The 25,355-nt window shown below is 45.3% G+C and overlaps 1 pseudogene; it reads right to left on the bottom strand.

Moving 5' to 3' along the window:
• LOC129835992 (protein-cysteine N-palmitoyltransferase HHAT-like) overlaps positions 1 to 25,355 on the bottom strand; it is a 74,100-nt pseudogene that overhangs the window by 1,645 nt on the left and 47,100 nt on the right.

The following is a 25,355-nucleotide window of genomic DNA, read 5'->3' as shown; positions in this document are numbered from 1 at the left end:
CAGTCAGGAAGTTAAAGCTTGGTCACAAATGGGTCTTCCAAATGGACAATGACCCCAAGCATACTTCCAAAGTTGTGGCAAAATAGCTTAAGGACAACAAAGTCAAGGTATTGGAGTGGCCATAACAAAGCACTGACCTCAATCCTATAGAAAATGTGTGGGCAGAACTGAAAAAGCGTGTGTGAGCAAGGAGGCTCACCAACCTGACTCAGTTACACCAGCTCTGTCAGGAGGAATGGGACAGAATTCACCCAACTTATTGTGGGAAGCTTGTGGAAGGCTACCCGAAAGGTTTGACCCAAGTTGAATAATTTAAAGGCAATGCTGCCAAATACTAATTGAGTGTATGTAAACTTCTGACCCACTTGGAATGTGATGAAAGAAATAAAAGCTGAAATAAATCATTCTCTCTACTATTATTCTGACATTTCACATTCTTAAAATAAAGTGGTGATCCTAACTGACCATAGACAGAGAATTTTCACGAGTATTAAATGTTAGGAGCTACAATAGTCATTTATAACATTAACAATGTCTACACTGTATTTCTGATCAATTTTATGTTATATTAATGGACAAAAAATTTGCTTTTCTTTCAAAAACAACGACATTTCCACATGGCCCCAAACTTGAATGGTAGTGTATATATATTATTTATATTCCGGACTCAGGTTCGGAAGCTAATTTCCTGTAATTCTATCTATTTTGGGGTTTTATACAGTGTCTGTATTACATGTTTGTCATTTAGCAGACACTCTTTTAAAGAGCGACTTACAGTAAGTAGTGAGTGCATACATTTTCCTTCCTTTTCCCCGTACTGGTCCCCCGTGGGAGTCGAAACCACGAACCTAGCGTTGCAAGCGTCATGCTCTACCAACAGAGCTCATTTGAATATTTCTACTACTATACATTGCATTTTAGTTATTCTGTTTTTCACACTCCATACTTATTCATATGCTGGATTCTTGACACAGCTCACTCTAATATATCTACTGCTCTAGATATTTGTAGTTTATCTTATGTAAATTAATCAATCAATCAATCAAGTTTATTTTATATAGCCCTTCGTACATCAGCTAATATCTCGAAGTGCTGTACAGAGACCCAGCCTAAAACCCCAAACAGCTAGAATGCAGGTGTAGAAGCACGGTGGCTAGGAAAAACTCCCTAGAAAGGCCAAAACCTAGGAAGAAACCTAGAGAGGAACCAGGCTATGAGGGGTGGCCAGTCCTCTTCTGGCTGTGCCGGGTGGAGATTATAACAGAACTATGCCAAGATGTTCAAAAATGTTCATAAGTGACAAGCATGGTCAAATAATAATAATCTGGTGTAGTTACGTATAAAATGCATTTGGATTACAGTTACAGCACTATTTGGGTTTTTAATTGGATTAGTTCTGACATTTCATAATGTCTTTCTTTTTACGTTTTAGAGAATGTGAATTTTGTTTTGTATTGCTAGGTATAACTGCACTGTTGGAGCTAGAAACACAACATTTCGCTGCACCCACGATAACATCTGCAAATCTGTGTCCGTGACCAACAAACATTGATTTGAAACATAGCGATTTAGGGGCAGGCCAGCTAACCTCACAGCAGCAGTAACAGACAGAGTAAGGGGGAAACACTGAATCTAGTAACTGCTCCTCCATCTTAAATATGACACGTAAATTGGAATGCCACCTCTCTAGATACACATCCCTGGTAACAGTGACTGGTTCCTACGAGGTCCTCTGTGACAGTGACTGTGTCTCAAATGGCACCCTATTCACTATACAGCACACTACTTTTGACCAGAGCCTTATGGGATGCCATTTGGTATGCAGCAAGTGTGATAATGACCACTATTTCAGATGGGTAGAGAACTGTCCTGTTGTTATTACCAGAGCTCTGTGTATGTGTCCCCTGGGGCCTTCTCTAGAATCTCACTGTGCTGCTGCTTTGATCTGGGTTCAAATACTATTTTAAATAATAAAAAATACTGTAGCTGGGCTTGACTGAGCTTATCCGTGGCAATGGAATCAAGTCTCAAAAGTCCCAAGCCATGCCCATCTGGCCCTCCAGGCAAGCTAAGTCATTTTTAAATGAGTTTAAATACTATTTGAACCCAGGTCTGCTACTTTCTTACTGTGCTGCTATGTCACAGGGTTAGCTAGCGTGCTGCAGCTGAATTGACAGCCTGCTAAAGATGTGTGTGTGTGTGTGTGTGTATGTGTGTGTATATGTGTGTGTGTGTGTGTGCTGGAAAGCTGCAGTGGAAACAACTGATTATCTGAGACAGTCTCCCCCTGGCTAATCAATACATCAATACATCTGAATCCTGAGCCTGCATTTTGTGCTTTCCTTTGACAAAAAACTTCCATTGTTTACCTTTGAAATACACCGCAGATGCAGAGATGAAGCATAAGGATAGTACGTGAGAAACAGGAAATATTATGGCCAAATAAAAGCGAGTGCATTAACCTGGTTAGCTTTGTCACCAAGGTTAGCATGTTTCGAAATGTATAATACAATGGAATGGAAAATAACTTATTCAATCCCCTTCAATAGGGCAGTTAGATCTGTACTGGTACTTCCTTCCATTTAATCTTGTTCAACAGCTGTTCACTGGTTTAAACACCCCATTACTCATTCTACAGGCCCAGGCTGCTTTAAAGGGATACTTTGGGATGTTGGCATTGAGTACCTGTCTCTATTTCACCAAAGTCAGAAGAACTCGTGGATACCATTTTTATGTCTCTGTGTGCAGTTTGAAGGAAGTTGCTAACTAGCGCTAACGCAATTTCTAACTAGCATTAGCGCAATAACTGGAAGTCTATGGGTATCTGCTAGAATGCTAGTAGATACCCATAGAATTCCAGTCATTTCACTAACACTCATTAGCATTGGCTCATGATTACCTCTAACTTCCTTCATACTGAAAACAGAGACATAAAAATTGTATCCACAAGTGCATCTAACTGAGGAAGTAGATAAAAGGCCTCATTGCCAAAATCCCAAGTCTCCCTTTAACATGTGTATCAAGATCCCTCAGATGGGCTGAGGCTATTTGCATGGTGACAATGTTAACGCTACAGTCTGGGATTGGTACATACATTTTTGGTCTTTAACATGTATAATATACAGTATACCCACCGATAATCAAATCCCTGATTGTGGCATTAAGAGAGCTGATGAAGCCTTATAGTGGTGTATGACTGGCAGACGATGGCGATGATGCAACAGGCCGCCTACCTTGGGAGAGAACACAGACATTTGCATGCCTTAGGAGAGGCATCGCTAGTGAGTCATCCTGAAGAATAGAACCTTTAACACCTACACACTCAAGACCGGGAACACAGGGATGCTACAGACAATTAAATCAGATTTAAAATGTCATTAGAACTACTTCAGCGCCACTTTGGAAAGCCGGGGACGTGGGTTTCGGCATATCATTTGGTATCGACACTGCCGAGCACTACAATCAGAAAACATTTAATCAGAAGAAGCACTTAAGAGTTCGTTACAAAGGTAGGGAATATGAAGGCAGGGAAAGTGCTACAGATGGACATTGTTTCAGTGTTCAGACCTGGAGGGTATCTTTCCATTATTATGATATGGACATGGTGTCACGCTGTAAAGGTTTTCTTCCAGGGGTGAAGGAGAGGACCAAAATGCAGCGCGGCTAGTGTTAAACATGTTTAATACAAACACAAGTGAAACACTACAAACAACATACAAAATAACAAATGTGCAAAACCGATACAGACCTATCTGGTGCAGAACACAAACACAGAGACAGGTAACAAACACCCACAAAATGGGCGCACCCCTAAAACTCAAGGGGAGGGTCTGGGTGGGCATCTGTCCGCGGTGGCGGCTCCGGCGGTGGACGAGGGCACCACTCCACCATTGTCTTTGTCCACCTCCTTAGCGTCCCTTGAGTGGTGACCCTCGCCCCCGACCATGGTCCAGGAACCTTCACCAACTCCCCTCTACAATAGAGGAGACAACTCAGGACAGAGAGGTAGTTCAGGACAAAGAGGTAGCTCAGGACAGAGGGACAACTCCGGACTAGTGGCAGCTCATGACTGGAGGGCAGCTCATGACTGGAGGTGAGCTCATGACTGGAGGGCAGCTCATGACTGGAGGGCAGCTCATGACTGGAGGGCAGCTCATGACTGGAGGGCAGCTCATGACTGGAGGGCAGCTCTGGCAGCTCCTGACTGGCTGGCGTCTCTGGCAGCTCCTGACTGGCTGGCGTCTCTGGCGGCTCCTGACTGGCTGGCGTCTCTGGCGGCTCCTGACTGGCTGGCGGCTCTGGCGGCTCCTGACTGGCTGGCGGCTCTGGCGGCTCCTGACTGGCTGGCGGCTCTGGCGGCTCCTGACTGGCTGGCGTCTCTGGCGGCTCCTGACTGGCTGGCGTCTCTGGCGGCTCCTGACTGGCTGGCGTCTCTGGCGGCTTCTGACTGGCTGGCGTCTCTGGCGGCTTCTGACTGGCTGGCGTCTCTGGCGGCTCCTGACTGGCTGGCGTCTCTGGCGGCTCCTGATTGGCTGGCGTCTCTGGCGGCTCCTGACTGGCTGGCGTCTCTGGCGGCTCCTGACTGGCTGGCGTCTCTGGCGGCTTCTGACTGGCTGGCGTCTCTGGCGGCTCCTGACTGGCTGGCGTCTCTGGCGGCTCCTGATTGGCTGGCGTCTCTGGCGGCTCCTGACTGGCTGGCGTCTCTGGCGGCTCCTGACTGGCTGGCGTCTCTGGCGGCTCCTGACTGGCTGGCGGCTCTGGCGGCTCCTGACTGGCTGGCGGCTCTGGCGGCTCCTGACTGGCTGGCGGCTCTGGCGGCTCCTGACTGGCTGGCGGCTCTGGCGGCTCCTGACTGGCTGGCGGCTCTGGCGGCTCCTGACTGGCTGGCGGCTCTGGCGGCTCCTGACTGACGGACGGCTCTAGCGGCTCCTGACTGACGGACGGCTCTAATGGCTCGGGACAGACGGGCGGCTCTAAAGGCTCGTGACAGACGGGCGGTTCTAAAGGCTCGTGGCAGACGGATGACTCAGATGGCGCTGGGCAGACGGATGGCTCAGACGGCGCTGGGCAGACGGATGGCTCAGACGGCGCTGGGCGGACGGACGGCTCAGACGGCGCTGGGCGGACGGACGGCTCAGACGGCGCTGGGCAGACGGACAGTTCAGACGGCGTTGGGCAGACGGGCAGTTCAGGCGCCGCTGGGCAGACGGGCAGTTCAGGCACCGCTGGGCAGACGGCAGACTCTGGCCGGCTGAGACGCACTATAGGCCTGATGCGTGGTGCCGGAACTGGAGGTACCGGGCTGAGGGCACGCACCTCAGGGAGAGTGCGGGGAGGAGGAGGAACAGGGCTCTGGCGATGCACTGGAAGCCTGGTGCGTGGTGTATCGAGCTGGATCTCCTTCCATGTGTAGCAACCCTTGCCGTCCAAAACGTCTTCCCATGTCCATTCCTCCTTTCTCTGCTCCTGCTGTCGCTGCCCGTAGCCACGCTGCTTGGTCCGGGTTTGGTGGGTGTTTCTGTAAAGGTTTTCTTCCAGGGGTGAAGGAGAGGACCAAAATGCAGCGCGGCTAGTGTTAAACATGTTTAATACAAACACAAGTGAAACACTACAAACAACATACAAAATAACAAACGTGCAAAACCGATACAGACCTATCTGGTGCAGAACACAAACACAGAGACAGGTAACAAACACCCACAAAATCCCAACACAAAACAAGCCTCCTATATATGAGTCTCAATCAGAGACAACGACTACCATCTGCCTCTGATTGAGAACCCACACTAGGCTGACATAGAAACAGACAAACTAGACACACAACATAGAATTCCCACCCAGCTCACGTCCTGACCAACTAAACACATACAAAACAACAGAAAACAGGTCAGGAACGTGACACACGCCCTGACCATAGAGAGCTGTTTATTCTCTATGTTGGTTAGGTCGGGGTGTGATCAAGGGTGGGTTATCTAGGGGATATGATTCCCAATCAGAGTCAGCTGTTTATCGTTGTCTCTGATTGGGGATCATATTTAGGTAGCCATTTCCCCAGTTTTGCTTTGTGGGATCTTGTCTAGGTATAGTTGCCTGTGAGCACTATTTTGAGCTTCATGTTTTTGTTTGTTCGTTTTATTGTTTTTTCCATTGGAGTTTTCTATTCCAAATAAAAGGATGGAAACATGCCATGCTGCGCCTTGATCCAATCTTTATGACAAGCGTGACACATGGATAATAATGATGGTCATGGATAGAGTTTATATAGTGCTATTTCAAGTGTTCAAAGCATTTAACCTATAGTAGTTATGTAATACTAAGTATTTTATGTGATGGCAGAGACCATGGTTGCATTCTTACAGCACAAGAATGCTTTATCTAGTCATTGATTTTGATTGAATTGGGCAGGAAATCTTTTACATGTACTAAATCTGTCATTATGTACAGATGTAGGATCTTAATTTTAGCTAGTTTGCTACAGCAGGAAAATTATCCTGCAGCAAAGGAAATGTGAATAATTATGTGAATTATAATTAATGGACATTTTTATAGCGGTTTGCTAAATTTTTCGGAAGGGACAATCAAGTTTTACATTTCCTGCATTGCAAGAAAGTTCTTGCAACAGGGTGATCAAATTAAGTTCTTACATATGCAGGCCCAGACCTAGATTAAGCCTACTCTTAGACAGAAAAACACTTTGCCCTTAGGGCCGGTTTCCAGGACACAGAATAAGTCTATTGCTGCACTAAAAAACACCTTTCAATCGAGACCTCCAATTGAACATATATGCCAGTCCAGGACGAGGCTTACCCTGGGTCCAGGAAACTAGCCCGTAGAGTTTAGGCTGATGGATCTATTCTATGGGGACATTATAGCAGGTGTCTGACCTGGTATGATGGTTTGCGAACCAACGTTGAGGAACCTTTATCTAAACCTATTCACTAGACCAGAGCATGGAGCCCAAACTAACACATTCAGAGCTTGTTGTCCATCATTATAAACACTGAAAAGCTGACAGTAGAAATGAACACACATTCATTATGCATCTGTTTCATATGCGCATATTCAAAGAATTGGGCATTTTTCACACAAAGCAAACAACACAAAAATATGTCATACAAGTGGTTCACCTGCGATGGCACTACACGGCGTAATAATGACTATATGCAAATACAGCAGGGGATCAAACATCTTTTGTTCGCTGGAGAGCGACATTGGCACAAGCCTATGTAGGTAGTAATGACGGTGTTGTTTTGTACAGAGAATTTCATTGAGCTCTTGAAAATGCAACAATGAATGTACTCACAGGGAGTATAATAAATGAATGCATTATGAATTCAAACAACGTTTCTCAAATGTACAAGCACACACAGTATTTCTATGGTGATTTGTTGTGTGTGGAAAAAAGAAGCTTGCCACTGATTCAGAACTTTCAATGTGAAAATGTATCTCATGTAAGGTATGTGCAGAGGTGTAAAGTACTTAGGTAAAAATACTTTAAAGTACTAATTAAGTAGGTTTTTGAGGGTATATGTACCTCACTTTACAATTTATTTTTGTCAATTTTTTACTTCACTACATTCCCAAAGAAAATAATGTACTTTTTACTCCGTACGTTTTCCCTGACACCCAAAAGTACTTCCTACATTTTGAATGCTTAGAAAAACAGGAAAATGGTCCAATTTGAAAGTATTACTTTTCATACTTAAGTATATTTAAAACCAAATATTTTTAGACTTTTACTCAAGTAGTATTTTACTGGGTGACTTTCACTTTTACTTGAGTCATTTTCTGTTAAAACCATTTCCTGCAGTCGAATAACAAAAGCGCCCCCTAGTGGCCTCATGGGTGGAATGTTATTAATATTTCCAGAATTTCCTAATAAAAAAATAACGCAGAAAATCTGGTGTTTCTATATCAAACGGTTTTGTTATATTTCAGTCATCTGGGATGTATATAAAGTGTAATATTGGGATGCAAACTCAAAATTGAATATATATCTGACATGTTACAGGTGTCTTCTTTTTTTAAAGTCCATAACCATGTGTGTGAGGTGTATACTTTGTTTCAAAATAGATTTATTTAAGACTACCAAGAATCACTCTGTGTTACCCTGATTTAGTCCACAGCAGTAAAAGGTTTTAAGTTATCTTTACTTTTACTCTAGTATGACAATTGGGTACTTTTTCCACCACTGGGTATGTACATGTATGTCAATCTTTTCAAACCAAGCTCATGACTCGTGGAGTCCGGCATACGGGTGAGTACCCACAAGGTAATTGTTTTTAAAATCTGTGGTTCAAGTGGTTGATTTGACAAAAAATATAAAATAATTTAGATAATATATATACAGATTTTAAAAACAATTACAGAGATACTAAGTAATTGAACACAGGTTGGTTATCAGTGTTTTACAGATCCTATCCTGAGGCCTGCAGTCGCTGTTCAGACATGAGTACAGTGCAAACTGAAGAGAAGGAATAGGTGAGAATGAATGAAAAGTATTGAAAGACACCCACTTGCGTTTCTTGCCACAGTTTTTCCAATCCACTTTCCCACCTTTACAAACATGCATTATGTTAATTTGAAACAGGCTGTTGTTGCAGGGGGGCATCGAAACCATCTATTTTGTTTTTGTTGCATTTTTTAAAATTCTATGTTATCAAATTTCTACACACATTTCAATCTTGTTGTATAACACTTCTAACAAAATTACTATTAATTTGTCTATAGAGATTTTTCCAATTAAAATGATGATACACATTTATAGGAAATGTTGAGTATTTGAGTCTCACCTGGTGAGCTAGTGATACAGCCCCACGTCAAATTGTCTGGAAAAAAATAAGTATTCACAATAAGGAGATAGGAGGGTGAGGAAACCACTGAGACAAAAATGTTGTTACCAATTCAGATACCATGTCAGTGCATTGAAAACCTCCACCAGGCACAGCTAGAAGAGGTCCCCCACCAGGCACGGCTAGAAGAGGTCCCCCACCAGGCACAGCTAGAAGAGGTCCCCCACCAGGCACAGCTAGAAGAGGTCCCCCACCAGGCACGGCTAGAAGAGGTCCCCCACCAGGCACGGCTAGAAGAGGTGCCCCACCAGGCACAGCTAGAAGAGGTCCCCCACCAGGCACAGCTAGAAGAGGTCCCCCACCAGGCACGGCTAGAAGAGGTCCCCCACCAGGCACAGCTAGAAGAGGTCCCCACCAGGCACAGCTAGAAGAGGTCCCCCACCAGGCACAGCTAGAAGAGGTCCCCACCAGGCACAGCTAGAAGAGGTCCCCCACCAGGCACAGCTAGAAGAGGTCCCCCACCAGGCACAGCTAGAAGAGGTCCCCACCAGGCACAGCTAGAAGAGGTCCCCCACCAGGCACAGCTAGAAGAGGTCCCCACCAGGCACAGCTAGAAGAGGTCCCCCACCAGGCCCAGCTAGAAGAGGTCCCCCACCAGGCCCAGCTAGAAGAGGTCCCCACCAGGCCCAGCTAGAAGAGGTCCCCCACCAGGCACAGCTAGAAGGGGTCCTCCACCAGGCCCAGCTAGAAGAGGTCCCCCACCAGGCACAGCTAGAAGAGGTCCCCCACCAGGCACAGCTAGAAGAGGTCCCCCACCAGGCACAGCTAGAAGAGGTCCCCACCAGGCACAGCTAGAAGAGGTCCCCCACCAGGCACAGCTAGAAGAGGTCCCCCACCAGGCACAGCTAGAAGAGGTCCCCCACCAGGCACAGCTAGAAGAGGTCCCCCACCAGGCACAGCTAGAAGAGGTCCCCCACCAGGCACAGCTAGAAGAGGTCCCCCAACAGGCACAGCTAGAAGAGGTCCCCCACCAGGCACAGCTAGAAGGGGTCCCCCACAAGGCACAGCTAGAAGAGGTCCCCCACCAGGCACAGCTAGAAGAGGTCCCCACCAGGCACAGCTAGAAGAGGTCCCCCACCAGGCACAGCTAGAAGAGGTCCCCCACCAGGCACAGCTAGAAGAGGTCCCCCACCAGGCACAGCTAGAAGAGGTCCCCCACCAGGCACAGCTAGAAGAGGTCCCCCACCAGGCACAGCTAGAAGGGGTCCCCCACAAGGCACAGCTAGAAGAGGTCCCCCACCAGGCACAGCTAGAAGAGGTCCCCCAACAGGCACAGCTAGAAGAGGTCCCCCACCAGGCACAGCTAGAAGAGGTCCCCCACAAGGCACAGCTAGAAGAGGTCCCCCACCAGGCACAACCCTGATAACCTGATTCCTCTCTTGGTTTCTTCCTAAGTTCCTGACTTTTTTAGGGAGTTTTTCTTAGCCACTGTGCTTCTGCATCTGCATCTGCTCTTTGGGATTTTAGGCTGGGTATCTGTATAGCACTTTGTGACAAAAGCTGATGTAAAAATAACTTTATAAAATAAATGAGATTGAATGATTGAAATTAAAAAGGACAACTACCGGTGAAATAAATTAAGAATTTGAATCTGTTTTGCTGTTACTTTTAATTGTTTGTCATCATCGGCCATCCCTTTGTCTCCAGAGCCCTACATGTTTCGACTTCAGCAGGTGTTCAGAGAGAGGAAGGGAAGGAGAGATCATGACAGTATCTTGCCCCAGCATTTCATATGTTTCTGTGGATTTAGTGCAAAGCCAAAGTTTCATGAACAAGATGACAGGAGGATTTTAATTTCAATGTGATTTATCTCCTCCCATTTTATACATGCTGAAAATGAAAATAGACTCAATGTTCTACACTATTTTGTCCATTTGAAAAGGGAATTGAGAACAGAATATTTATCATCACGTGATTGTGTCTAGCGTCAGTCTGACAAATATCTAACATTTATGAAGAAGTGAGCCGTGCTTGACTCGTGACTCAAACTGGCCCGGCCCAGTCACAAACACGCACTCACTCCCAGGGAGCCAGTTGAAAGTTAATCCAATTGTCTGTTTGATGTTAGTGTGACTGCTCTGAGGCCTCTAGATAATCCCTTCCTCTCTGTCACTGACACAGAGAGGTGACACACTAACATCAAACAGACAATTGGATTCACTTTCAACTCACTCCAACTATGAGTAAGTGCGTTTTAAAGCCCACTTTAATGAACAATACCTTTAAAGGCTTAATAGCCTTCATAAACCATTTATAACCCTTAATAGTCTTCATAAACTATTTATAACCCTTAATAGCCTTCATAAACCATTTATAACATTTAATAACCTTCATAAAGGCTAATTCTGATGTCTTAATTTCTTGTTATTTTTGGGGGAGGGGGAATTATGTGTGTATTATTGTATTGCTAGATATTGCTGCACTGTTGGAGCTAGAAACATTAGCATTTCGCTGCACCTGCGGTAACTTCTGCAAAACTGTGTACGTAAACAATAAACTTTGATTTGATAAAGCCTTGATATTGCTTGCGAAATGGCATTCCTTGTTATACAAAGATTAACAAAAGAGTTATCCCTCATTTGGCAAAGCACCAGATTAAAGTACGACTTTGCTTATAAATGCGAATGAAGGCTCTATAAAGCATCTATACATTGTTCACTTAAAACAGCACCCATATTTTCCTATTATTTCAATGACAATATTTTTGAAAGAAGGCATGGTCGATATACACTGAGTGTACAAAACATTAGGAGCACCTTCCTAATATTGAGTTGCACCCCCTGAACCGCCTCAAATCGCCTGGGCATGAACGCTACAAGGTGTCAAAAGCGTTCCACAGGGATGCTGGCCCATGTTGACTCCAAAGCTTCCCACAGTTGTGTCAAGTTGGCTGGATGTCCTTTGGGTGGTGCACCATTCTTGATGCACAAAGGAACCTGTTGAGTGTGAAAAACCCAGCAGCGTTGCAGTTCTTGACACACTCAAACTGGTGCTCCTGGCACCTACTACCATACCTCGTTGAAAGGCACTTAAATCTTTTGTTTTGCCCATTCACCCTCTGAATGGCACACATACAAAATCCATATTTCAATTGTCTCAAGGCTTTAAAATCCTTTAACCTGTCTCCTCCCTTTCATATACACTGATTGAAGTGGATTTAACAAGTGACATCAATAAGGGATCATAGCTTTCACCTGGATTCACCTGGTCAGTCTGTCACGGAAAGACCCGTTCCTAATGTTTTGTACACTCAGTGTAGCTAGATAGGATGTATTTATGTATTTATTTGACAATTTCGCAAACAATACAATCATTGAGGATGACACAAAAATGTTTTAAAAAACATATTTCCTTTGTGGTCCTCTTAAATGGTTAAAAAATAGTAGTCCTAGGCTACACAGTACTGCCAGTTTACTAGGCATACTGGTTACACATACAGTAGAACACATAACAGTACAAAGGATGACATTGTCATAGCCTAGGTCCTAGAGCAGGACTCCTTCAGTAGATCATCAATCTCATGCTCCTGAACTGAGCTAGATGATGGTTGATGATAGTGATGCCAGGTGAAGCTTCACGTTCGGACGGGAATGATGTCGCTCAGTCTTGATAATTGAATACAGTGCCTGCGTCCCAAATGGCACCCTATTCACTACATAGTGCACACATTTTGACTAGATCCCTAATGGCCTTGATCAAAAGTAGTACACTAAATACGGAATAGGGTGCCATTTAGGACTGAGACAGTGATTGTCTCATCCCAGACATATCAAGGCATATAGTCACCTAAGTGGGTCAGATCAATCCCAAGCAGGACAAAGTGTTCATGCGGGCATTCATTTATTGGCAGAACAGAGGGTTGGAGGCACAGTGTTTATCCCAAATGGCACCATATCCCCTATGTAGTGCACTACTTTTTACCTGGGCATTATACAGTGAGGGGAAAAAGTATTTGATCCCCTGCTGATTTTGTACGTTTGCCCACTGACAAAGAAATGATCAGACTATAATTTTAATGGTAGGTTTATTTGAACAGTGAGAGACAGAATAACAATAAAAAATCCAGAAAAAATGTTATACATTTATTTGCATTTTAATGAGGGAGAAATCAGAAAGATTTCTGGCTCCCAGGTGTCTTTTATACAGGTAACGAGCTGAGATTAGGAGCACACTCTTAAAGGGAGTGCTCATAATCTCAGCTTGTTACCTGTATAAAAGACACTTGTCCACAGAAGCAATCAACCAATCAGATTCCAAACTCTCCACCATGGCCAAGACCAAAGGGCTTTCCAAGGATGTCAGGGACAAGATTGTAGATCTACACAAGACTGGAATGGGCTATAAGACCATCGCCAAGCAGCTTGGTGAGAAGGTGACAACAGTTGGTGCGATTATTCGCAAATGGAAGAAACACAAAAGAACTGTCAATCTCCCTCGGCCTGGGGCTCCATGCAAGATCGCACCTCGTGGAGTTGAAATGATCATGAGAACGGTGAGGAATCAGCCCAGAACTACACGGGAGGATCTTGTCAATGATCTCAAGGCAGCTGGGACCATAGTCACCAAGAAAACAATTGGTAACACACTATGCCGTGAAGGACTGAAATCCTGCAGCACACGCAAGGTCCCCCTGCTCAAGAAAGCACATATACATGCCCGTCTGAAGTTTGCCAATGAACATCTGAATGATTCAGAGGACAACTGGGTGAAAGTGTTGTGGTCAGATGAGACCAAAATGGAGCTCTTTGGCATCAACTCAACTCACCGTGTTTGGAGGAGGAGGAATGCTGTCTATGACCCCAAGAACACCATCCCCACCGTCAAACATGGAGTTGGAAACATTATGCTTTGGGGGTGTTTTTTTGCTAAGGGGACAGGACAACTTCACCGCATCAAAGGGACGATGGACGGGGCCATGTACCGTCAAATCTTGGGTGAGAACTTCCTTCCCTCAGCCAGGGCATTGAAAATGGGTCGTGGATGGGTATTCCAGCATGACAATGACCCAAAACATACGGCCAAGGCAACAAAGGAGTGGCTCAAGAAGAAGCACGTTAAGGTCCTGGAGTGGCCTAGCCAGTCTCCAGACCTTAATCCCATAGAAAATCTGTGGAGGGAGCTGAAGGTTAGAGTTGCCAAACGTCAGCCTCGAAACCTTAATGACTTGGAGAAGATCTGCAAAGAGGAGTGGGACAAAATCCCTCCTGAGATGTGTGCAAACCTGGTGGCCAACTACAAGAAACGTCTGACCTCAGTGATTGCCAACAAGGGTTTTGCCACCAAGTACTAAGTCATGTTTTGCAGAGGGGTCAAATACTTCTTTCCCTCATTAAAATGCAAATCAATTGATAACATTTTTGACATGCGTTTTCTGGATTTTTTATTGTTATTCTGTCTCTCACTGTTCAAATAAACCTACCATTAAAATTATAGACTGATCATTTCTTTGTCAGTGGGCAAACGTACAAAATCAGCAGAGGATCAAATACTTTTTTCCGTCACTGTATAGGGAATATGGTACCATTTGGGACGCATGCCCAATCACCACCCCATCAAGACTGCACCCAGTGCCCAGTTGTCCACTGTAATCTAATGTATGTTCCACTCTCCTTCCAGAAGCCCAGATTAAATTGAGACACCTGGACAGGGAGATGTGAGGCGACTTGAGGCTGCTCAACTTCCCTCTGATTGGTGAAGGTCGGAGAGTCAGAGACAGGGGTAGGAGACGAGAGAGAGGCAGCCAGATAACAAAATTCCATGAAATATATTAGCTGTCTGGAAAGACAGATCAGAACCATTTTCCTGTGAGGGCTAATGAGAGGGTGTAATGAGTGTGTGCGTGTGTGTGTGTGTATGGATTCAGTGTCAAGACAGTCTTCTGTAGAATACATCAATAGCCCTTATACAAGGAAAACCATATTCCCAAAAATTCCATACAGAAACTGTGATCATGATTGAAGATTCAATACTACATTTCCATACCAGTCAAAGGTTTTGGGAAATTGACTATGTGCGGCTCAATAAGAAAACGTCAACTAAAATATAGTCTATTTAAAGTATAATTCTGCATTCTTCAGTTTACTGTTGCTATCTGCACTGTTCAGAAAGCCTCTGATCACCCCACAGAGGCCAACAACAACGTTCAATGATTGCCACAAATCCTGCCTGCGCTCTATGTTGCCATTATGGTTTTTAAGAGGAATCCAATTCACTCAGTATCGAGCCAGCAATAAAACAACAACCAAATAGATTAAGAAGAACTCCTTGCCTCAGCAATCCAATAAAGTGGGTTCCTGTGTTGTCAGGTAGTAATTCACAGAGATAGAGCTTCCCACACCAATTAAAGCCACAGTCTGTGATCAGAGGATACGTTCAATGGGCATTAGGCTGAGATTGGCCCAAGTGAGCCCTTTTGTCAGAAGTTTAATGAAGACCAATCAGGTGAAAGACAGAGACAGACTCATATACTGATGGACTGGAGCCTAATACACTATATATACAAAAGTATGTGGACACCCCTTAAAAGAAGTGGATTCGGTAATTTCAGCCACACCAGTTGCTGACAGTTGTATAAAATCAGGCACATAGTCATACAATCTCCTTAGAGAAACATTGGCAGTAGAATGGCCTTACTGGAGAGCTCAGTGACTTTCAACGTGCCACTGTCATAGGATGCCACCTTTCCAACAAGTCAGTCTGTCAAATTTCTGCCATGCTAGAGCTGCCCCGGTCAACTGTCAGTGTTGTTATTGTGAAGTGGAAATGTCTAGGAGCAACAACGGCTCAGCCGTGAAGGACACACAAACTCACAGAACGAGAATGCCGAGTGCTGAAGTGTAAAAATCGTCTTGGTTGCAACACTCACTAACAAATTCCAAACATCAGGAGAAGAACTGTTCGTCGGGAGCTTCATGACATGGGTTTCCATGGCCGAGCAGCCGGACACAAGCCTAAGATCACCACGCACAATGCAAAGCGTTGGCTGGAGTGGTGTAAAGCTCGCTGCTATTGGACTATGTAGCAGTGGAAACGCGTTCTCTGGCATGATGCGACAGCATACAATGATGTTCTAGACAATTCTGTCCTCCCAAATTTGTGGAAACAGTTTGGGGAAGGCCCTTTCCTGTATCAGCAGATCGGTGTGGAAGAACTTGACTGGCCTGTACAGAGCCCTGACCTCAACCCCATTATACACCTTTGGGATGAATTGAAACATCGATTGCGAGCCAGATCTTTTCGCCCAACATCAGTGCCTGACCTCACTAATGCTCTTGTGGCTGAATGGAAGCAATTCCCCGCAGCAATGTTCCAGCATCTAGTGAAAAGCCTTCCCAGAAGAGTGGAGGCTGTTATAAGGGGGACCAACTCCATATTAATGCCGGAATTTTCTATCCTCTGTGGTCAGCCATCTCTCAATTCAATTCAAAGTGCTTTTTGGCATGGGAAACATATGTTTACATTGCCAAAGCAAGTGAAATAGATAATATAGATCTCACTCTATCCTCTGTGGTAAACCGTCTCTCTCCATCCCCTGTCGTCAACCATCTCTCTCTATCACTAGTGGTCAACCATCTCCCCATCTCTCTCTCTCTCTTTCTCTCTCCCCCTCTCTCTCTCTCTCTAATTTCAATTTAAGGACTTTGTTGGCATGGGAAACATATGTTAACATTGCCAAGCAAGTGGAATAGATAATCAACAAAAGTTAAAAAAACGATTCAAATTAACAGCAAACAATACACTCACAAAAATTCCACAAGAATATGTCTATATACAGTGTTGTAATGATGTGCAAATAGATGAAGTACAAAAGGGGAAAAAAAATAAACACAAATATAGGTTGTATTTGCAATGGTGTTTGTTCTTCACTGGTTGCCCCTTTCTTGTGGCAACAGGTCACAAATCTTGATAATGTGATTGCCCACTGTGGTATTTCACCCAGTAGATATGGGAGTTTATCAAAATTGGATTTGTTTTTCGAATTCTTTGTGGGTCTGTGTAAATTGATGGAAATATGTGTCTCTAATATGGTCATACATTTGTCAGGAGGTTAGGAAGTGCAGCTCAGTTTCCACCTCATTTTGTTGGCGTAGTCTGTCTTCTCTTGAGAGCCAGGTCTGCCTTCGGCTACCTTTCTCAATAGCAAGGCTATGCCCACTGAGTCTGTACATCAAAGATTACGTCAAAGATTTACTTAATTTTGGGTCAGTCACAGTGGTCAGGTATTCTGCCACTGTGTACTCTCTGTTTAGGGTCAAATATCATTCCAGTTTCTCAGTTTTTTTGTAAATTCTTTCCAATGTGTCAAATAAATCTCTTTTTGTTTTCTCATGATTTGGTTAGGTCTAATTGTGTTGCTGTCCTGGGGCTCTGTGGGGTCTATTTGTGTTTGTGAACAGAGACCCAGGACCAGCTTGCTTAGGGGACTCTTCTCCAGGTTCAATGTTCTGTAGGTGATGGATTTGTTATGGAAGGTTTGGGAATCGCTTGCTTTTAGGTAGTTGTAGAATTTAACATCTCTTTTCTGGATTTTGATCATTAGCGGGTATCGGCCTAATTCTGCTCTACATGCATTATTTTGTGTTTTACGTTGTACACTGAGGATATATTTGCAGAATTCTGGATGCAGCATCTCAATTTGGTGTTTGTCCCATTTTGTGAATTCTTGGTTGGTGAGCGGACCCCAGACCTCACAACCATAAAGGGCAAGGGGTTCGATAACTGAGTATTTTTAGCCAGATCCTAATCGGCATGTCAAATTTGATGTTCCTTTGGATGGCATAGAAGGCCCTTGTTGCCTTGTCTCTCAGCTCGTTCACAGCTTTGTGGAAGTTACCTGTGGTGCGGATGTTTCGGCTGAGGTATGTATAGTGTGTTCTAGGGAAACGGTGTCTAGACGGAATTTGTATTTGTGGTCGTTTTTTGGAACACCATTATATTTGTCTTACTGATATTTACAGTCAGGGCCCAGGTCTGACAGAATCTGTGCAGAAGATCTAGGTGCTGCTGTAGGCCCTTCTTGGTTGGTGACAGAAGCCGCAGATCATCAGAAAACAATAGACATTTGACTTCAGATTCTAGTAGGGTGAGGCCAGGTGCTGCAAACTGTTCTAGTGCCCACATCAATCCGTTGATATATATGTTGGAGAGGGTGGAGCTTAAGCTGCATCCCTGTCTCACCCCACGGCCCTGTGGAAATAAATGTTTTAGTTTTTTGACAATTTTAACCACACACTTGTTGTTTGTGTACATGGATTTTATAATGTTGTATGTTTTTCCCCCAACACCACTTTTCATCACTTTGTCTAGCAGAAATCAACAAAGCATGAGAAGTCTTTGCCTATGTTTTGGTTTGTTTGTTTGTCAATTAAGGTGTGCAGGGTGAATACGTGATCTGTCGTACGGTAATTTGGTAAAAGCCAATTTGACATTTTCTCAGTACATTGTTTTCACTGAGAAAACAAGTCGGCTGTTAATGATAATGCTGAAGATTTTCCCAAGGTTGCTGTTGACGCATATCCCCTGGTAATTATTGGGGTCAAATTTGTCTCCCTTTTAGTGGATTGGGGTGATCAGTCCTTGGTTCCAAATATTAAGGAAGATGCCTGTCAGAGGTGATGTGGGTAAGGCGGAGTCATGGGAACCAGGTGTGTACAATACAGACAAAACAAATGGAAAAAGAAATGTAGATCGGTGGAGGCTAGAAAGCCGGTGACGTCGACCGCCAAACGCTGCCCGAACAAGGAGAGACACCAACTTCGGAGGAAGTTGTGACAGTACCTCCCCTTGACCTTGACACCGGCCTCGGGGACGACCCGGAGGACGAGGCGCGGGACGATCCGGGTGGAGACGGTGAAATTCCTGCAGTAAGGAAGGGTCCAGGATGTCCTCCACCGGCATCCAGCATCTCTCCTCCGGACCGTACTGAAGGCCCCTCGCCCGACGCCTTGAGTCCATAATGGCTCGCACAGTATACGCCGGGGCCCCCTCGATGTCCAGAGGGGGTGGAGGAACCTCCCGCACCTCAGACTGCTGGAGCGGACCAGCCACCGGCCTGAGGAGAGACACATGGAACGAGGGGTTAATACGGTAATCAGGAGGGAGCTGTAACCTATAACTTCGTATGGCTGCATCCCGCTACCGGGATCGATATGACAACAGCCAGTGAAAGTGCAGGGCGCCAAATTCAAACAACATAATAACAAACATAATAAAAATTCCTTAAACATACATGTGTCTTATGTAATTGTTGTTGTTAATCTCACCAAAGTGTCCGATTTCAAATATGCTTTTCAGTGAAAGCACTACAAACGATTATGTTAGGTCACCACCAAACCATAATAAGCACAGCCATTTTTCCAGCGAAAGATAGCTTTCACAAAAAGCAGAAATAGAGATAAAATTAATCACTAACCTTTGATTATCTTCATCAGATGACACTCATAGGACTTCATGTTACACAATACATGCATGTTTTGTTCGATAAAGTTCATATTTATAACAAAAAATCTGAGTTTAGATTGGCGCGTTACATTCACTAGTTCCAAAAACATCAAGTGATTGTCCATAGCCACATCGTTTCAACAGAAATACTCATCATAAATGTAGATGATAATACAAGTTATGCACATGGAATTATAGATATACCTCTCCTTAATGCAACCGCTGTGTCAGATTTAAAAAAAACTTTACGGAAAAAGCAAATCATGCAACAATCTGAGACAATCTGACAACAATAGCCAAATTAGCCGCCATGTTGGGGTCAAAAGAAAACCAGAAAATACATGATAAATGTTTCCTTACCTTTGATGAACTTCATCAGAATGCAGTCCTAGGAATCCCAGGTCCACAATAAATGCTTGATTTGTTCGATAATGTCCGTTATTTATGTTCAATTAGCTACTTTGGTTAGCGTGTTTGGTAAACAATTCCAAAGTCACAAAGCGCGTCCACTATAACGTGACGAAATGTCCAAAAGTTCCGTAACAGTCAGTAGAAACATGTCAAACGATGTACTGAATCAATCTTTAGAATGTTGTTAACATACATCATCATACAACGTTCCAACCGGATAATTAGATTGACTTGAGATGAGCGGTGGAACGGAGGTCCTCCTCATGTGAACGCGCATGTGAAAGCATGGTCAGCTCGTGGCAGTGATTACTCATTCCTGTCTCCTTCGGACCCCCTTCACATTAGAGTCATCAGACAAAGTTCTATTGACTGTTGACATCTAGTGGAAGCCATAGGATGTGAAAACTCATCAATATCTCGCTGCAATTTCAATGAGAGCTTGGTTGAAAATCTGCCACCTCAGAAAAAATTCAAACAGGAAGTGGAACTTCTCAGGTTTTTGCCTGCCATATGAGTTCTGTTATACTCACATACATAATTCAAACCGTTTTAGAAACTTTAGAGTGTTTTCTATCCAATACAAATAATAATATGCATATATTAGCAACTGGGACTGAGGAGCAGGCAGTTTACTATGGGCACCTCTGTGCACCTTTCATCCAAGCTACTCAATACTGCCCCTGCAGCCATAAGAAGAAAACAAACCTCGTTCAGTCTCCTCAGGACTTTAAATGGCCCCACAAAACCGCGGACCCAGCTTCCGGCAGGGCAGGCGAAGGGGTAGGTTTCGGGTTGAGAGCCAGACCCTGGCCTCACTGCGGTGGCGGTCGGCGCTCGCCTTCTGCCGCCTGATGGCCCGTTGCAGGCGCACATGGGCAGTGTCCCGTGTTTCTTCCGAGCATCAAAACCATTCGTCCACCGCAGGTGCTTCAATCTGGCTCTGATGGAACGATGCCAGGACCGGCTGATAACCTAGTACACATTGAAAAGGAGATAGGTTAGTGGAGGAGTGGCGGAGGGAGTTTTGGGCCATCTCTGCCCAGGGGATGAAAGCCGCCCACTCCCCTCGGCCGGTCCTGGCAATAGGACCGCAGAAACCTACCCACATCCTGGTTAACTCTCTCCACCTGCCCGTTACTCTCGGGGTGAAAACCTGAGGTGAGGCTGACCGAGACCCCCAGGCGTTCCATAAACGCCCTCCAGACCCTAGACGTGAACTGGGGACCCCGAGAAACTATATCCTCAGGCACTCCGTAGTGCCGGAAGACGTGGGTGAACATGGCCTCCGTAGTCTGTAGAGCCGTAGGGAGACCGGGCAAAGGAAGGAGACGGCAGGACTTAGAAAACCGATCCACATCAACCAGGATCGTGGTGTTTCCCTGTGACGGAGGAAGATCCATCACAAAATCCACCGATAGGTGTGACCACGGCCGTTGTGGAACAGGTAGGGGTTATAATTTCCCTCTGGGCAGATGTCTAGGTGCTTTGCACGGGCGCACACCGAGCAGGAGGAAACATAAACCCTCACGTCCTTAGCTAAACTGGGCCACCAGTACTTCCCACTAAGACAGCGCACAGTCCGACCGATGCCATGATGACCAGATGAGGGTGATGTGTGAGCCCAACAGATCAAACGATCGCAGACATCAGACAGAATGTACAGACGCCCAACTGGACACTGGTTGGGAGTGGGCTCTGTACGTAACGCCCACTTGATGTCCGCGTCCACCTCCCATACCACCGGTGCCACCAGGCAAGAAACCGGTCCCCTCTTTAGCAAAGGGGGTAATGGGAGCCACTACCTGACCAAAGCCCCGGATAAACCTCCGGTAGTAGTTGGAAAACCCTAAAAACCGCTGCACCTCCTTTACCGTGGTTGGAGTCGGCCAATTACGCATGGCTGAAATGCGGTCCTTCTCCATCTCCATCCCTGTCGCGGACAGGCGGTACCCTAGGTAGGAGACGGACTTTGGCATACAGGTCATGCTCCAACAGTCGACCAAGCACCTTGCGCACCAGGGACACACGCTTTATTAGAATGCCATCTATATACACCTCTACACCCTGCCCGTGCAGGTCCCTGAAAATCTCGTCTACAAATGATTGAAAGACTGATGGAGCATTCATCAACCCCTACGGCATGACAAGGTACTCATAGTGTCCAGAGGTGGTACTAAATGCCGTCTTCCACTCATCTCCCTCCCGGATACGCACCAGGTTGTAAGCGCTCCTGAGATCCAATTTTGTGAAGAAGCGCGCCCCGTGCAATGACTCTGTCACACTGGCTATGAGAGGCAGTGGGTAACTGTACTTCACTGTGATCTGATTTATACCTCGATAGTGAATACACAGCCGTAAACCTCCATCCTTCTTCTTCACAAAAAAGAAACTCGAGGAGGTAGGTGAAGTGGAGGGCCGAATGTATCCCTGTCCCAGAGATTCGGAGACATATGTTTCCATAGCCGCCGTCTCCTCCTGTGACAAAGGATACACGTGACTCCTGGGAAGTACTGCGTGTACCATGAGATTTATTGCAGAATCCCCCCGTCGATGGGGTGGTAGTTGAGTCGCCCTCTTTTTACAGAAGGAGAGAGCCAAATCGGCATATTCAGGGGGGATGTGCATGGTGGAGACCTGGTTTGGAGTCTCCACTGTAGTTGCACCAATGGAAACACCTACACACCTCCCTGAGCACTGACGTGACCATCCCTTGAGAGCCCCCTGTTTCCACGAAATAGTGGGGTCATGATCGGCCAACCAGGAACGCCCCAACACCAAAGGAAACGCAGGTGAATCGATCAGAAAGAGACTAATTCTCTCCTTATGATCCCCCTGCGTTATCATACATAGTGGAACTGTGACCTCCCTGATCAGTCCCGACCCTAAAGGACGACTATCTAAGGCATGTGCAGGGAAGGGCATATCAACAGGAACAATAGGGATCCTAATTGCAAATGAACGATCAATAAATTTCCCAGCTGCACCTGAATCTACTAGTGCCTTATGCTGGGAATGCGGGGAAAAACTCGGGAAATTCTATACATACACACATGTGCGAAACAGGAAGCTCTGGGTGAGTTGGGTGCCTACTCACCTGGGATTATCCACCAGTGCCCTGCCTGCTGCCTCGACTCCCTGGAGAACCTCCGCAGCACCGACCAGCAGTGTGCCCTCTGCGGCCACAGGTGGTGCAGGGAATGGCCCCCCCTCCGGTCCCCCTCATAGCAGCACCTCCTAGCTCCATCGGCGTCGGATCTGAGGTGCTAGGGGATGGAACTGACGGACCTCGATCCGGACGTCCGAGGGAGGCCAACAGGGAATCCAGCCTGATGGATAGGTCCACCAGCTGGTCAAAGGTAAGGGTGGTGTCCCTGCAGGCTAGCTCCCTACAAACGTCCTCACGTAGACCACACCTGTAGTAGTCGATCAGGGTCCGCTCATTCCATCCCGCGCCGGCGGCCAGAGTTCGAAAGTCCAGAGCGAAGTCTTGTGCGCTCCTCATCCCCTGTCTGAGATGATACAAGCGTTCCCCCGCAGCTCTCCCTTCAGGTGGATGATCAAAAACCGCCCGGAAGCGGCAGGGTAAAATCCTCATAATTGTCCAGCGTCGGTCCTTCCCTTTCCCAGACTGCGTTGGCCCATTCGAGTGCTCTACCAGTCAGACAGGAGATGAGAGCGTTTAGACTCTCGCGTCCCGAAGGAGCTGGGTGAACGTATACCCTCGGGAGCGCGAGCCGAATCCCACTGGATCCAGGTGAAGGAGGGGTGGACAGCGGTGTGGGTTGTTGTGGGAGCTGGGGTGATGATGGGATTGCTGGAAAAACCCCTCTCTCCCATCGCTCCATGGTTTGCAGCACGCGATCCATGGCTGTGCCGAGACTTTGCAACATAGTCGCATGCTGCTGGATGCGCTCCTCCATAGGTAGAGGAGGGCTGTGTGCACCTGCTGACTCCATTGAAGGTGCGTGTTTCTGTCAGAGTCTAGGTGATGTGGGTAAGGCTGAGTCAGGACACAGAGATGAGAAATAATGGTAACAAGGAGAACGAAAATTCAGAATCACATAAACGAGACAACTGACAACAACAAACACTCACAAAACCATGATGGCTCCAGAGGGTTAAATAGGGAAATAATTCAAACGTAATGGGAACCAGGTGTGTACAATACAGACAAAACAAATGGAAAAAGAAATGTAGATCGGTGGAGGCTAGAAAGCCGGTGACGTCAACCGCCGAACGCCGCCTGAACAATGAGAGGCACCAACTTCGGCGGAAGTTGTGACAATGCCAGAGCTGAGGATGGTGTTATAGAGTTTAAGTATAGCCAATTAGAATGTGTGGTCTGTATATTTTATAATTTAATTTAGGATACAATCAACCACACAGGCCTTTTTGGGTTGGAGGGTTTGTATTTTGTCCTGTTGTTCATTCAATGTAATTGGAGAATTCAGTGGGTTCTGGTAGTCTTTAATAGTTGATTCTACGATTTGTATTTGATCATGTATATGTTTTTATTCTTTGTTCTTTTTTATAGCGTCAAAAAGATTGAAGAAGTAGTTTATCCATACGTCTCCATTTTAGATAGATAACTCTTCGTGTTGTGTGTATATAGTTTTCCAATTTTCCAAGAAGTGGTTAGATTCTATGGATTTTTCACTTACATTGAGCTGATTTCTGATGCGCTGTTCATTCTTTTTCCGTAGTGTATTTCTGTATTGTTTTAGTGATTCACTGTAGTGAAGGCGTAGGCTCAGGTTTTCTGGGTCTCTATGTTTTTGGTTGGATAGGTTTCTCAATTTCTTTCTTAGGTTTTTGCATTCTTCACCAAACCATTTGTCATTGCTGTTAACTAATTATGTGACTTCTGAAGGTAATTGGTTGCACCAGATCTTATTTAGGGGCTTCATAGCAAAGGGGGTGAATACATATGCATGCACCACTTTTGAGTTTTACATTTTTTGTAATTTTTGGCAAAAAAAGTTATTTTTTTCATTTCACTTCACCAGTTTGGACTATTTTGTGTTTGTCCATTACATGAAATCCAAATAAAAATATATTTAAATTACAGGTTGTAATGCAACAAAATAGGAAAAACGCCAAGCGGGATGAATACTTTTACAAGGCACTGTAGGTGTTTGTCCCCCTATGTGCTGAGGGTGTCGGATTCTTGTCCAGTTCTGGCATTTTGGTCGCTACAAACTAGTACATGTCCCTGAGCCTGGAAATTGTTGATCTCCCCCTCTAGGATAGAGAAGCTGTCATCGTTAAAATATGGGATTATTTTGGGGGGATATAGGTAGCACACATGAGGACATTTTTCTCTGTTGAGACAATTTCCTTATTAATTTCAAGCCAGATGTAAAATGTTCCTGTTTTAAATAATTTATTAGAGTGGGTTATGTCTGCTCTATACCAAATTAGCATACCTCCTGAGTTTCTTCCCTGTTTCACACCTGTTCGTTTGGTGGATGGGACTACCAGCTCCCTGTAAACTACCACGTTTCTTGTATGATGACAATCTGTTTTTCCAATTTCTTTAATGAAGTCTGGTTTCCTGCTCTTTAGCCCAAAGGCAGATGACCTCTGACCTTGTATATTCCAGGATAAGATAGTAAAAGCTTTGTGTTCTATAGCGTCTAATGTTGTTTTTGT

The sequence above is a fragment of the Salvelinus fontinalis genome, chromosome 37 (assembly GCF_029448725.1).
Source record: "Salvelinus fontinalis isolate EN_2023a chromosome 37, ASM2944872v1, whole genome shotgun sequence".
In the NCBI taxonomy this organism is placed as follows: domain Eukaryota; kingdom Metazoa; phylum Chordata; class Actinopteri; order Salmoniformes; family Salmonidae; genus Salvelinus; species Salvelinus fontinalis.
The sequence above is the reverse complement of the archived record's forward strand: the minus strand, read 5'-3'. Positions and strand labels throughout refer to the sequence as shown.